The following is a 12,830-nucleotide window of genomic DNA, read 5'->3' as shown; positions in this document are numbered from 1 at the left end:
TAGGAAAATTATGTAAAATGATAATTGTTAAATTGATAAATCCTTCTAAAAATATTATTTGAGAAAATAATTCAAAGAAATGTTTGGTTTGATTATCAAATACTCAGGTGAAATACCATTTTTCCATATTCTTCTCTTTGCAGAGCCTCGGTGGTTCAATGGTAGAATTCTCGCCTGCCACGTGGGACATCCGGGTTCGATTCCCGGCCGATGGATGTTTTGGTCGTCATTTAATGCATAACGATATTGTGTTTACGAAAATTATGTAAAATGATAATTGTTAAATTGATAAATCCTTCTAAAAATATTATTTGAGATAATAATTCAAAGAAATGTTTGGTTTGATTATCAAATATGCAGGTGAAATACCATTTTTTCCATATTGTACTCTTTGCAGAGCCTCGGTGGTTCAATGGTAGAATTCTCGCCTGCCACGCGGGAGATCCGGTTTCGATTACCGGCCGATGCATTTTTTGGTCGTCATTAATGTATAACAATATTGTGTTTACGAAAATTATGTAAAATGATAATTGTTAAATTGATAAATCCTTCTAAAAATATTATTTGAGATAATAATTCAAAGAAATGTTTGGTTTGATTTTCAAATATTCAGGTGAAATACCATTTTTCCATATTCTACTCTTTGCAGAGCCTCGGTGGTTCAATGGCAGAATTCTCGCCTGCCACTCGGGAGATCCGGGTTCGATTCCCGGCCGATGCATGTTTTTGTCGTCATTTAATGCATAACGATATTGTGTTTACGAAAATTATGTAAAATGATAATTGTTAAATTGATAAATCCTTCTAAAAATATTATCTGAGATAATAATTCAAAGAAATGTTTGGTTTGATTATCAAATATTCAGGTGAAATACCATTTTTTCCATATTGTACTCTTTGCAGAGCCTCGGTGGTTCAATGGTAGAATTCTCACCTGCCACGCGGGAGATCCGGTTTCGATTCCCGGCCGATGCATTTTATGGTCGTCATTAATGTTTAACGATATTATGTTTAGGAAAATTATGTAAAATGATAATTGTTAAATTGATAAATCCTTCTAAAAATATTATTTTAGATAATAATTCAAAGAAATGTTTGGTTTGATTATCAAATATTCACGTGAAATACCATTTTTTCCATATTGTACTCTTTGCAGAGCCTCGGTGGTTCAATGGTAGAATTCTCGCCTGCTACGCGGGAGATCCGGTTTCGATTCCCGGCCGATGCATGTTTTGGTCGTCATTTAATGCATAACGATGAAGTGTTTACGAAAATTATGAAAAATGATAATTGTTAAATTGATAAATCCTTCTAAAAATATTATTTTAGATAATAATTCAAAGAAATGTTTGGTTTGATTATCAAATATTCACGTGAAATACCATTTTTCCATATTCTACTCTATGCAGAGCCTCGGTGGTTCAATGGTAGAATTCTCGCCTGCCACTCGGGAGATCCGGGTTCGATTACCGGCCGATGGATGTTTTGGTCGTCATTTAATGCATAACGATATTGTGTGTACGAAAATTATGTAAAATGATAATTGTTAAATTGATAAATCCTTCTAAAAATATTATTTGAGATAATAATTCAAAGAAATGTTTGGTTTGATTATCAAATATTCAGGTGAAATACCATTTTTCCATATTCTACTCTATGCAGAGCCTCGGTGGTTCAATGGTAGAATTCTCGCCTGCCACGCGGGAGATCCGGGTTCGATTCCCGGCCGATGCACGTTTTGGTCGTCATTTAATGCATAACGATGTTGTGTTTACGAAAATTATGAAAAATGATAATTGTTAAATTGATAAATCCTTCTAAAAATATTATTTTAGATAATAATTCAAAGAAATGTTTGGTCTGATTATCAAATATTCACGTGAAATACCATTTTTCCATATTCTTGTCTATGCAGAGCCTCGGTGGTTCAATGGTAGAACTCTCGCCTGCCACGTGGGACATCCGGGTTCGATTCCCGGCCGATGAATGTTTTGGTCGTCATTTAATGCATAACGATATTGTGTTTACGAAAATTATGTAAAATGATAATTGTTAAATTGATAAATCCTTCTAAAAATATTATCTGAGATAATAATTCAAAGAAATGTTTGGTTTGATTATCAAATATTCAGGTGAAATACCATTTTTTCCATATTGTACTCTTTGCAGAGCCTCGGTGGTTCAATGGTAGAATTCTCACCTGCCACGCGGGAGATCCGGTTTCGATTCCCGGCCGATGCATTTTATGGTCGTCATTAATGTTTAACGATATTATGTTTAGGAAAATTATGTAAAATGATAATTGTTAAATTGATAAATCCTTCTAAAAATATTATTTTAGATAATAATTCAAAGAAATGTTTGGTTTGATTATCAAATATTCACGTGAAATACCATTTTTTCCATATTGTACTCTTTGCAGAGCCTCGGTGGTTCAATGGTAGAATTCTCGCCTGCTACGCGGGAGATCCGGTTTCGATTCCCGGCCGATGCATGTTTTGGTCGTCATTTAATGCATAACGATGAAGTGTTTACGAAAATTATGAAAAATGATAATTGTTAAATTGATAAATCCTTCTAAAAATATTATTTTAGATAATAATTCAAAGAAATGTTTGGTTTGATTATCAAATATTCACGTGAAATACCATTTTTCCATATTCTACTCTATGCAGAGCCTCGGTGGTTCAATGGTAGAATTCTCGCCTGCCACTCGGGAGATCCGGGTTCGATTACCGGCCGATGGATGTTTTGGTCGTCATTTAATGCATAACGATATTGTGTGTACGAAAATTATGTAAAATGATAATTGTTAAATTGATAAATCCTTCTAAAAATATTATTTGAGATAATAATTCAAAGAAATGTTTGGTTTGATTATCAAATATTCAGGTGAAATACCATTTTTCCATATTCTACTCTATGCAGAGCCTCGGTGGTTCAATGGTAGAATTCTCGCCTGCCACGCGGGAGATCCGGGTTCGATTCCCGGCCGATGCACGTTTTGGTCGTCATTTAATGCATAACGATGTTGTGTTTACGAAAATTATGAAAAATGATAATTGTTAAATTGATAAATCCTTCTAAAAATATTATTTTAGATAATAATTCAAAGAAATGTTTGGTCTGATTATCAAATATTCACGTGAAATACCATTTTTCCATATTCTTGTCTATGCAGAGCCTCGGTGGTTCAATGGTAGAACTCTCGCCTGCCACGTGGGACATCCGGGTTCGATTCCCGGCCGATGAATGTTTTGGTCGTCATTTAATGCATAACGATATTGTGTTTACGAAAATTATGTAAAATGATAATTGTTAAATTGATAAATCCTTCTCAAAATATTATTTGAGATAATAATTCAAAGAAATGTTTGGTTTGATTATCAAATATGCAGGTGAAATACCATTTTTTCCATATTGTACTCTTTGCAGAGCCTCGGTGGTTCAATGGTAGAATTCTCGCCTGCCACGCGGGAGATTCGGTTTCGATTCCCGGCCGATGCATTTTTTGGTCGTCATTAATGCATAACGATATTGTGTTTACGAAAATTATGTAAAATGATAATTGTTAAATTGATAAATCCTTCTAAAAATATTATTTGAGATAATAATTCAAAGAAATGTTTGGTTTGATTATCAAATATTCAGGTGAAATACCATTTTTCCATATTCTACTCTTTGCAGAGCCTCGGTGGTTCAATAGTAGAATTCTCGCGTGCCACGCGGGAGATCGGGGTTCGATTCCCGGCCGATGCATGTTTTGGTCGTCATTTAATGCATAACGATATTGTGTTTTCGAAAATTATGTAAAATGATAATTGTTAAATTGATAAATCCTTCTAAAAATATTATTTGAGATAATAATTCAAAGAAATGTTTGGTTTGATTATCAAATATTGAGGTGAAATACCATTTTTTTCATATTGTACTCTTTGCAGAGCCTCGGTGGTTCAAAAGTAGATTTCTCGCCTGCCACGCGGGAGATCCGGTTTCGATTCCCGGCCGATGCATTTTGTGGTCGTCATTAATGTTTAACGATATTATGTTTACGAAAATTATGTAAAATGATAATTGTTAAATTGATAAATCCTTCTAAAAATATTATTTTAGATAATAATTCAAAGAAATGTTTGGTTTGATTATCAAATATTCACGTGAAATACCATTTTTTCCATATTGTACTCTTTGCAGAGCCTCGGTGGTTCAATAGTAGAATTCTCGCCTGCTACGCGGGAGATCCGGTTTCGATTCCCGGCCGATGCATGTTTTGGTCGTCATTTAATGCATAACGATGAAGTGTTTACGAAAATTATGAAAAATGATAATTGTTAAATTGATAAATCCTTCTAAAAATATTATTTTAGATAATAATTCAAAGAAATGTTTGGTTTGATTATCAAATATTCACGTGAAATACCATTTTTCCATATTCTACTCTATGCAGAGCCTCGGTGGTTCAATGGTAGAATTCTCGCCTGCCACGCGGGAGATCCGGGTTCGATTCCCGGCCGATGCACGTTTTGGTCGTCATTTAATGCATAACGATGTTGTGTTTACGAAAATTATGAAAAATGATAATTGTTAAATTGATAAATCCTTCTAAAAATATTATTTTAGATAATAATTCAAAGAAATGTTTGGTTTGATTATCAAATATTCAGGTGAAATACCATTTTTCCATATTCTACTCTATGCAGAGCCTCGGTGGTTCAATGGTAGAATTCTCGCCTGCCACGCGGGAGATCCGGGTTCGATTCCCGGCCGATGCACGTTTTGGTCGTCATTTAATGCATAACGATGTTGTGTTTACGAAAATTATGAAAAATGATAATTGTTAAATTGATAAATCCTTCTAAAAATATTATTTTAGATAATAATTCAAAGAAATGTTTGGTCTGATTATCAAATATTCACGTGAAATACCATTTTTCCATATTCTTGTCTATGCAGAGCCTCGGTGGTTCAATGGTAGAACTCTCGCCTGCCACGTGGGACATCCGGGTTCGATTCCCGGCCGATGAATGTTTTGGTCGTCATTTAATGCATAACGATATTGTGTTTACGAAAATTATGTAAAATGATAATTGTTAAATTGATAAATCCTTCTCAAAATATTATTTGAGATAATAATTCAAAGAAATGTTTGGTTTGATTATCAAATATGCAGGTGAAATACCATTTTTTCCATATTGTACTCTTTGCAGAGCCTCGGTGGTTCAATGGTAGAATTCTCGCCTGCCACGCGGGAGATCCGGTTTCGATTCCCGGCCGATGCATTTTTTGGTCGTCATTAATGCATAACGATATTGTGTTTACGAAAATTATGTAAAATGATAATTGTTAAATTGATAAATCCTTCTAAAAATATTATTTGAGATAATAATTCAAAGAAATGTTTGGTTTGATTATCAAATATTCAGGTGAAATACCATTTTTCCATATTCTACTCTTTGCAGAGCCTCGGTGGTTCAATAGTAGAATTCTCGCGTGCCACGCGGGAGATCGGGGTTCGATTCCCGGCCGATGCATGTTTTGGTCGTCATTTAATGCATAACGATATTGTGTTTTCGAAAATTATGTAAAATGATAATTGTTAAATTGATAAATCCTTCTAAAAATATTATTTGAGATAATAATTCAAAGAAATGTTTGGTTTGATTATCAAATATTGAGGTGAAATACCATTTTTTTCATATTGTACTCTTTGCAGAGCCTCGGTGGTTCAAAAGTAGATTTCTCGCCTGCCACGCGGGAGATCCGGTTTCGATTCCCGGCCGATGCATTTTGTGGTCGTCATTAATGTTTAACGATATTATGTTTACGAAAATTATGTAAAATGATAATTGTTAAATTGATAAATCCTTCTAAAAATATTATTTTAGATAATAATTCAAAGAAATGTTTGGTTTGATTATCAAATATTCACGTGAAATACCATTTTTTCCATATTGTACTCTTTGCAGAGCCTCGGTGGTTCAATAGTAGAATTCTCGCCTGCTACGCGGGAGATCCGGTTTCGATTCCCGGCCGATGCATGTTTTGGTCGTCATTTAATGCATAACGATGAAGTGTTTACGAAAATTATGAAAAATGATAATTGTTAAATTGATAAATCCTTCTAAAAATATTATTTTAGATAATAATTCAAAGAAATGTTTGGTTTGATTATCAAATATTCACGTGAAATACCATTTTTCCATATTCTACTCTATGCAGAGCCTCGGTGGTTCAATGGTAGAATTCTCGCCTGCCACGCGGGAGATCCGGGTTCGATTCCCGGCCGATGCACGTTTTGGTCGTCATTTAATGCATAACGATGTTGTGTTTACGAAAATTATGAAAAATGATAATTGTTAAATTGATAAATCCTTCTAAAAATATTATTTTAGATAATAATTCAAAGAAATGTTTGGTCTGATTATCAAATATTCACGTGAAATACCATTTTTCCATATTCTTCTCTATGCAGAGCCTCGGTGGTTCAATGGTAGAACTATCGCCTGCCACGTGGGACATCCGGGTTCGATTCCCGGCCGATGAATGTTTTGGTCGTCATTTAATGCATAACGATATTGTGTTTACGAAAATTATGTAAAATGATAATTGTTAAATTGATAAATCCTTCTAAAAATATTATTTGAGATAATAATTCAAAGAAATGTTTGGTTTGATTATCAAATATTCAGGTGAAATACCATTTTTCCATATTCTACTCTATGCAGAGCCTCGGTGGTTCAATGGTAGAATTCTCGCCTGCCACTCGGGAGATCCGGGTTCGATTACCGGCCGATGGATGTTTTGGTCGTCATTTAATGCATAACGATATTGTGTTTACGAAAATTATGTAAAATGATAATTGTTAAATTGATAAATCCTTCTCAAAATATTATTTGAGATAATAATTCAAAGAAATGTTTGGTTTGATTATCAAATATGCAGGTGAAATACCATTTTTTCAATATTGTACTCTTTGCAGAGCCTCGGTGGTTCAATGGTAGAATTCTCGCCTGCCACGCGGGAGATCCGGTTTCGATTCCCGGCCGATGCATTTTTTGGTCGTCATTAATGCATAACGATATTGTGTTTACGAAAATTATGTAAAATGATAATTCTTAAATTGATAAATCCTTCTAAAAATATTATTTGAGATAATAATTCAAAGAAATGTTTGGTTTGATTATCAAATATTCAGGTGAAGTACCATTTTTCCATATTCTACTCTTTGCAGAGCCTCGGTGGTTCAATGGTAGAATTCTCGCCTGCCACTCGGGAGATCCGGGTTCGATTCCCGGCCGATGTATGTTTTGGTCGTCATTTAATGCTTAACGATATTGTGTTTACGAAAATTATGTAAAATGATAATTGTTAAATTGATAAATACTTCTAAAAATATTATCTGAGATAATAATTCAAAGAAATGTTTGGTTTGATTATCAAATATTCAGGTGAAATACCATTTTTTCCATATTGTACTCTTTGCAGAGCCTCGGTGGTTCAATGGTAGAATTCTCGCCTGCCACGCGGGAGATCTGGTTTCGATTCCCGGCCGATGCATTTTTTGGTCGTCATTAATGTTTAACGATATTATATTTAGGAAAATTATGTAAAATGATAATTGTTAAATTGATAAATCCTTCTAAAAATATTATTTGAGAAAATAATTCAAAGAAATGTTTGGTTTGATTATCAAATACTCAGGTGAAATACCATTTTTCCATATTCTTCTCTTTGCAGAGCCTCGGTGGTTCAATGGTAGAATTCTCGCCTGCCACGTGGGACATCCGGGTTCGATTCCCGGCCGATGGATGTTTTGGTCGTCATTTAATGCATAACGATATTGTGTTTACGAAAATTATGTAAAATGATAATTGTTAAATTGATAAATCCTTCTAAAAATATTATTTGAGATAATAATTCAAAGAAATGTTTGGTTTGATTATCAAATATGCAGGTGAAATACCATTTTTTCCATATTGTACTCTTTGCAGAGCCTCGGTGGTTCAATGGTAGAATTCTCGCCTGCCACGCGGGAGATCCGGTTTCGATTACCGGCCGATGCATTTTTTGGTCGTCATTAATGTATAACAATATTGTGTTTACGAAAATTATGTAAAATGATAATTGTTAAATTGATAAATCCTTCTAAAAATATTATTTGAGATAATAATTCAAAGAAATGTTTGGTTTGATTTTCAAATATTCAGGTGAAATACCATTTTTCCATATTCTACTCTTTGCAGAGCCTCGGTGGTTCAATGGCAGAATTCTCGCCTGCCACTCGGGAGATCCGGGTTCGATTCCCGGCCGATGCATGTTTTTGTCGTCATTTAATGCATAACGATATTGTGTTTACGAAAATTATGTAAAATGATAATTGTTAAATTGATAAATCCTTCTAAAAATATTATCTGAGATAATAATTCAAAGAAATGTTTGGTTTGATTATCAAATATTCAGGTGAAATACCATTTTTTCCATATTGTACTCTTTGCAGAGCCTCGGTGGTTCAATGGTAGAATTCTCACCTGCCACGCGGGAGATCCGGTTTCGATTCCCGGCCGATGCATTTTATGGTCGTCATTAATGTTTAACGATATTATGTTTAGGAAAATTATGTAAAATGATAATTGTTAAATTGATAAATCCTTCTAAAAATATTATTTTAGATAATAATTCAAAGAAATGTTTGGTTTGATTATCAAATATTCACGTGAAATACCATTTTTTCCATATTGTACTCTTTGCAGAGCCTCGGTGGTTCAATGGTAGAATTCTCGCCTGCTACGCGGGAGATCCGGTTTCGATTCCCGGCCGATGCATGTTTTGGTCGTCATTTAATGCATAACGATGAAGTGTTTACGAAAATTATGAAAAATGATAATTGTTAAATTGATAAATCCTTCTAAAAATATTATTTTAGATAATAATTCAAAGAAATGTTTGGTTTGATTATCAAATATTCACGTGAAATACCATTTTTCCATATTCTACTCTATGCAGAGCCTCGGTGGTTCAATGGTAGAATTCTCGCCTGCCACTCGGGAGATCCGGGTTCGATTACCGGCCGATGGATGTTTTGGTCGTCATTTAATGCATAACGATATTGTGTGTACGAAAATTATGTAAAATGATAATTGTTAAATTGATAAATCCTTCTAAAAATATTATTTGACATAATAATTCAAAGAAATGTTTGGTTTGATTATCAAATATTCAGGTGAAATACCATTTTTCCATATTCTACTCTATGCAGAGCCTCGGTGGTTCAATGGTAGAATTCTCGCCTGCCACGCGGGAGATCCGGGTTCGATTCCCGGCCGATGCACGTTTTGGTCGTCATTTAATGCATAACGATGTTGTGTTTACGAAAATTATGAAAAATGATAATTGTTAAATTGATAAATCCTTCTAAAAATATTATTTTAGATAATAATTCAAAGAAATGTTTGGTCTGATTATCAAATATTCACGTGAAATACCATTTTTCCATATTCTTGTCTATGCAGAGCCTCGGTGGTTCAATGGTAGAACTCTCGCCTGCCACGTGGGACATCCGGGTTCGATTCCCGGCCGATGAATGTTTTGGTCGTCATTTAATGCATAACGATATTGTGTTTACGAAAATTATGTAAAATGATAATTGTTAAATTGATAAATCCTTCTAAAAATATTATTTGAGATAATAATTCAAAGAAATGTTTGGTTTGATTATCAAATATTCAGGTGAAATACCATTTTTCCATATTCTACTCTATGCAGAGCCTCGGTGGTTCAATGGTAGAATTCTCGCCTGCCACTCGGGAGATCCGGGTTCGATTACAGGCCGATGGATGTTTTGGTCGTCATTTAATGCATAACGAAATTGTGTTTACGAAAATTATGTAAAATGATAATTGTTAAATTGATAAATCCTTCTAAAAATATTATTTGAGATAATAATTCAAAGAAATGTTTGGTTTGATTATCAAATATTCACGTGAAATACCATTTTTCCATATTCTTCTCTATGCAGAGCCTCGGTGGTTCAATGGTAGAACTCTCGCCTGCCACGTGGGACATCCGGGTTCGATTCACGGCCGGTGAATGTTTTGGTCGTCATTTAATGCATAACGATATTGTGTTTACGAAAATTATGTAAAATGATAATTGTTAAATTGATAAATCCTTCTAAAAATATTATTTGAGATAATAATTCAAAGAAATGTTTGGTTTGATTATCAAATATTCAGGTGAAATACCATTTTTCCATATTCTACTCTATGCAGAGCCTCGGTGGTTCAGTGGTAGAATTCTCGCCTGCCACTCGGGAGATCCGGGTTCGATTACCGGCCGATGGATGTTTTGGTCGTCATTTAATGCATAACGATATTGTGTTTACGAAAATTATGTAAAATGATAATTGTTAAATTGATAAATCCTTCTCAAAATATTATTTGAGATAATAATTCAAAGAAATGTTTGGTTTGATTATCAAATATGCAGGTGAAATACCATTTTTTCCATATTGTACTCTTTGCAGAGCCTCGGTGGTTCAATGGTAGAATTCTCGCCTGCCACGCGGGAGATCCGGTTTCGATTCCCGGCCGATGCATTTTTTGGTCGTCATTAATGCATAACGATATTGTGTTTACGAAAATTATGTAAAATGATAATTCTTAAATTGATAAATCCTTCTAAAAATATTATTTGAGATAATAATTCAAAGAAATGTTTGGTTTGATTATCAAATATGTAGGTGAAATACCATTTTTTCCATATTGTACTCTTTGTAGAGCCTCGGTGGTTCAATGGTAGAATTATCGCCTGCCACGCGGGAGATCCGGTTTCGATTCCCGGCCGATGCATTTTTTGGTCGTCATTAATGCATAACGATATTGTGTTTACGAAAATTATGTAAAATGATAATTCTTAAATTGATAAATCCTTCTAAAAATATTATTTGAGATAATAATTCAAAGAAATGTTTGGTTTGATTATCAAATATTCAGGTGAAGTACCATTTTTCCATATTCTACTCTTTGCAGAGCCTCGGTGGTTCAATGGTAGAATTCTCGCCTGCCACTCGGGAGATCCGGGTTCGATTCCCGGCCGATGTATGTTTTGGTCGTCATTTAATGCTTAACGATATTGTGTTTACGAAAATTATGTAAAATGATAATTGTTAAATTGATAAATACTTCTAAAAATATTATCTGAGATAATAATTCAAAGAAATGTTTGGTTTGATTATCAAATATTCAGGTGAAATACCATTTTTTCCATATTGTACTCTTTGCAGAGCCTCGGTGGTTCAATGGTAGAATTCTCGCCTGCCACGCGGGAGATCTGGTTTCGATTCCCGGCCGATGCATTTTTTGGTCGTCATTAATGTTTAACGATATTATATTTAGGAAAATTATGTAAAATGATAATTGTTAAATTGATAAATCCTTCTAAAAATATTATTTGAGAAAATAATTCAAAGAAATGTTTGGTTTGATTATCAAATACTCAGGTGAAATACCATTTTTCCATATTCTTCTCTTTGCAGAGCCTCGGTGGTTCAATGGTAGAATTCTCGCCTGCCACGTGGGACATCCGGGTTCGATTCCCGGCCGATGGATGTTTTGGTCGTCATTTAATGCATAACGATATTGTGTTTACGAAAATTATGTAAAATGATAATTGTTAAATTGATAAATCCTTCTAAAAATATTATTTGAGATAATAATTCAAAGAAATGTTTGGTTTGATTATCAAATATGCAGGTGAAATACCATTTTTTCCATATTGTACTCTTTGCAGAGCCTCGGTGGTTCAATGGTAGAATTCTCGCCTGCCACGCGGGAGATCCGGTTTCGATTACCGGCCGATGCATTTTTTGGTCGTCATTAATGTATAACAATATTGTGTTTACGAAAATTATGTAAAATGATAATTATTAAATTGATAAATCCTTCTAAAAATATTATTTGAGATAATAATTCAAAGAAATGTTTGGTTTGATTATCAAATATTCAGGTGAAATACCATTTTTCCATATTCTACTCTTTGCAGAGCCTCGGTGGTTCAATGGCAGAATTCTCGCCTGCCACTCGGGAGATCCGGGTTCGATTCCCGGCCGATGCATGTTTTTGTCGTCATTTAATGCATAACGATATTGTGTTTACGAAAATTATGTAAAATGATAATTGTTAAATTGATAAATCCTTCTAAAAATATTATCTGAGATAATAATTCAAAGAAATGTTTGGTTTGTTTATCAAATATTCAGGTGAAATACCATTTTTTCCATATTGTACTCTTTGCAGAGCCTCGGTGGTTCAATGGTAGAATTCTCACCTGCCACGCGGGAGATCCGGTTTCGATTCCCGGCCGATGCATTTTATGGTCGTCATTAATGTTTAACGATATTATGTTTAGGAAAATTATGTAAAATGATAATTGTTAAATTGATAAATCCTTCTAAAAATATTATTTTAGATAATAATTCAAAGAAATGTTTGGTTTGATTATCAAATATTCACGTGAAATACCATTTTTTCCATATTGTACTCTTTGCAGAGCCTCGGTGGTTCAATGGTAGAATTCTCGCCTGCTACGCGGGAGATCCGGTTTCGATTCCCGGCCGATGCATGTTTTGGTCGTCATTTAATGCATAACGATGAAGTGTTTACGAAAATTATGAAAAATGATAATTGTTAAATTGATAAATCCTTCTAAAAATATTATTTTAGATAATAATTCAAAGAAATGTTTGGTTTGATTATCAAATATTCACGTGAAATACCATTTTTCCATATTCTACTCTATTCAGAGCCTCGGTGGTTCAATGGTAGAATTCTCGC

The 12,830-nt window shown here is 34.0% G+C and overlaps 23 non-coding genes across 23 annotated transcripts; all 23 read left to right on the top strand.

Moving 5' to 3' along the window:
- The first annotated feature begins 398 nt into the window (after positions 1 to 398).
- On the top strand, positions 399 to 469 carry TRNAG-GCC (transfer RNA glycine (anticodon GCC)). The gene has a single exon. It is a non-coding gene; the product is annotated as a tRNA-Gly (tRNA).
- A 181-nt stretch (positions 470 to 650) lies between these two features.
- On the top strand, positions 651 to 721 carry TRNAG-GCC (transfer RNA glycine (anticodon GCC)). The gene has a single exon. It is a non-coding gene; the product is annotated as a tRNA-Gly (tRNA).
- A 436-nt stretch (positions 722 to 1,157) lies between these two features.
- On the top strand, positions 1,158 to 1,228 carry TRNAS-GCU (transfer RNA serine (anticodon GCU)). The gene has a single exon. It is a non-coding gene; the product is annotated as a tRNA-Ser (tRNA).
- A 435-nt stretch (positions 1,229 to 1,663) lies between these two features.
- Positions 1,664 to 1,734, top strand: TRNAG-GCC (transfer RNA glycine (anticodon GCC)). Its single transcript has one exon. It is a non-coding gene; the product is annotated as a tRNA-Gly (tRNA).
- Positions 1,735 to 2,423: 689 nt separating this feature from the next.
- On the top strand, positions 2,424 to 2,494 carry TRNAS-GCU (transfer RNA serine (anticodon GCU)). Its single transcript has one exon. It is a non-coding gene; the product is annotated as a tRNA-Ser (tRNA).
- Positions 2,495 to 2,929: 435 nt separating this feature from the next.
- TRNAG-GCC (transfer RNA glycine (anticodon GCC)) lies at positions 2,930 to 3,000 on the top strand. The gene has a single exon. It is a non-coding gene; the product is annotated as a tRNA-Gly (tRNA).
- A 1,448-nt stretch (positions 3,001 to 4,448) lies between these two features.
- On the top strand, positions 4,449 to 4,519 carry TRNAG-GCC (transfer RNA glycine (anticodon GCC)). The gene has a single exon. It is a non-coding gene; the product is annotated as a tRNA-Gly (tRNA).
- A 182-nt stretch (positions 4,520 to 4,701) lies between these two features.
- Positions 4,702 to 4,772, top strand: TRNAG-GCC (transfer RNA glycine (anticodon GCC)). The gene has a single exon. It is a non-coding gene; the product is annotated as a tRNA-Gly (tRNA).
- A 436-nt stretch (positions 4,773 to 5,208) lies between these two features.
- Positions 5,209 to 5,279, top strand: TRNAG-GCC (transfer RNA glycine (anticodon GCC)). The gene has a single exon. It is a non-coding gene; the product is annotated as a tRNA-Gly (tRNA).
- Positions 5,280 to 6,220: 941 nt separating this feature from the next.
- Positions 6,221 to 6,291, top strand: TRNAG-GCC (transfer RNA glycine (anticodon GCC)). Its single transcript has one exon. It is a non-coding gene; the product is annotated as a tRNA-Gly (tRNA).
- A 689-nt stretch (positions 6,292 to 6,980) lies between these two features.
- Positions 6,981 to 7,051, top strand: TRNAG-GCC (transfer RNA glycine (anticodon GCC)). Its single transcript has one exon. It is a non-coding gene; the product is annotated as a tRNA-Gly (tRNA).
- A 181-nt stretch (positions 7,052 to 7,232) lies between these two features.
- Positions 7,233 to 7,303, top strand: TRNAG-GCC (transfer RNA glycine (anticodon GCC)). The gene has a single exon. It is a non-coding gene; the product is annotated as a tRNA-Gly (tRNA).
- A 183-nt stretch (positions 7,304 to 7,486) lies between these two features.
- Positions 7,487 to 7,557, top strand: TRNAG-GCC (transfer RNA glycine (anticodon GCC)). Its single transcript has one exon. It is a non-coding gene; the product is annotated as a tRNA-Gly (tRNA).
- Positions 7,558 to 7,992: 435 nt separating this feature from the next.
- TRNAG-GCC (transfer RNA glycine (anticodon GCC)) lies at positions 7,993 to 8,063 on the top strand. The gene has a single exon. It is a non-coding gene; the product is annotated as a tRNA-Gly (tRNA).
- A 181-nt stretch (positions 8,064 to 8,244) lies between these two features.
- On the top strand, positions 8,245 to 8,315 carry TRNAG-GCC (transfer RNA glycine (anticodon GCC)). The gene has a single exon. It is a non-coding gene; the product is annotated as a tRNA-Gly (tRNA).
- Positions 8,316 to 8,751: 436 nt separating this feature from the next.
- TRNAS-GCU (transfer RNA serine (anticodon GCU)) lies at positions 8,752 to 8,822 on the top strand. Its single transcript has one exon. It is a non-coding gene; the product is annotated as a tRNA-Ser (tRNA).
- A 435-nt stretch (positions 8,823 to 9,257) lies between these two features.
- TRNAG-GCC (transfer RNA glycine (anticodon GCC)) lies at positions 9,258 to 9,328 on the top strand. The gene has a single exon. It is a non-coding gene; the product is annotated as a tRNA-Gly (tRNA).
- Positions 9,329 to 10,523: 1,195 nt separating this feature from the next.
- On the top strand, positions 10,524 to 10,594 carry TRNAG-GCC (transfer RNA glycine (anticodon GCC)). The gene has a single exon. It is a non-coding gene; the product is annotated as a tRNA-Gly (tRNA).
- Positions 10,595 to 11,028: 434 nt separating this feature from the next.
- Positions 11,029 to 11,099, top strand: TRNAG-GCC (transfer RNA glycine (anticodon GCC)). The gene has a single exon. It is a non-coding gene; the product is annotated as a tRNA-Gly (tRNA).
- Positions 11,100 to 11,282: 183 nt separating this feature from the next.
- TRNAG-GCC (transfer RNA glycine (anticodon GCC)) lies at positions 11,283 to 11,353 on the top strand. The gene has a single exon. It is a non-coding gene; the product is annotated as a tRNA-Gly (tRNA).
- A 435-nt stretch (positions 11,354 to 11,788) lies between these two features.
- TRNAG-GCC (transfer RNA glycine (anticodon GCC)) lies at positions 11,789 to 11,859 on the top strand. The gene has a single exon. It is a non-coding gene; the product is annotated as a tRNA-Gly (tRNA).
- A 181-nt stretch (positions 11,860 to 12,040) lies between these two features.
- On the top strand, positions 12,041 to 12,111 carry TRNAG-GCC (transfer RNA glycine (anticodon GCC)). Its single transcript has one exon. It is a non-coding gene; the product is annotated as a tRNA-Gly (tRNA).
- A 436-nt stretch (positions 12,112 to 12,547) lies between these two features.
- Positions 12,548 to 12,618, top strand: TRNAS-GCU (transfer RNA serine (anticodon GCU)). The gene has a single exon. It is a non-coding gene; the product is annotated as a tRNA-Ser (tRNA).
- The last annotated feature ends 212 nt before the right edge of the window (positions 12,619 to 12,830 follow it).

The sequence above is a fragment of the Phalangium opilio genome, unplaced genomic scaffold, assembly GCF_054372755.1.
Source record: "Phalangium opilio isolate 3A_F unplaced genomic scaffold, DU_Popi_V2 ptg000002l_1, whole genome shotgun sequence".
Lineage (NCBI taxonomy): Eukaryota > Metazoa > Arthropoda > Arachnida > Opiliones > Phalangiidae > Phalangium > Phalangium opilio.
The sequence above is the reverse complement of the archived record's forward strand: the minus strand, read 5'-3'. Positions and strand labels throughout refer to the sequence as shown.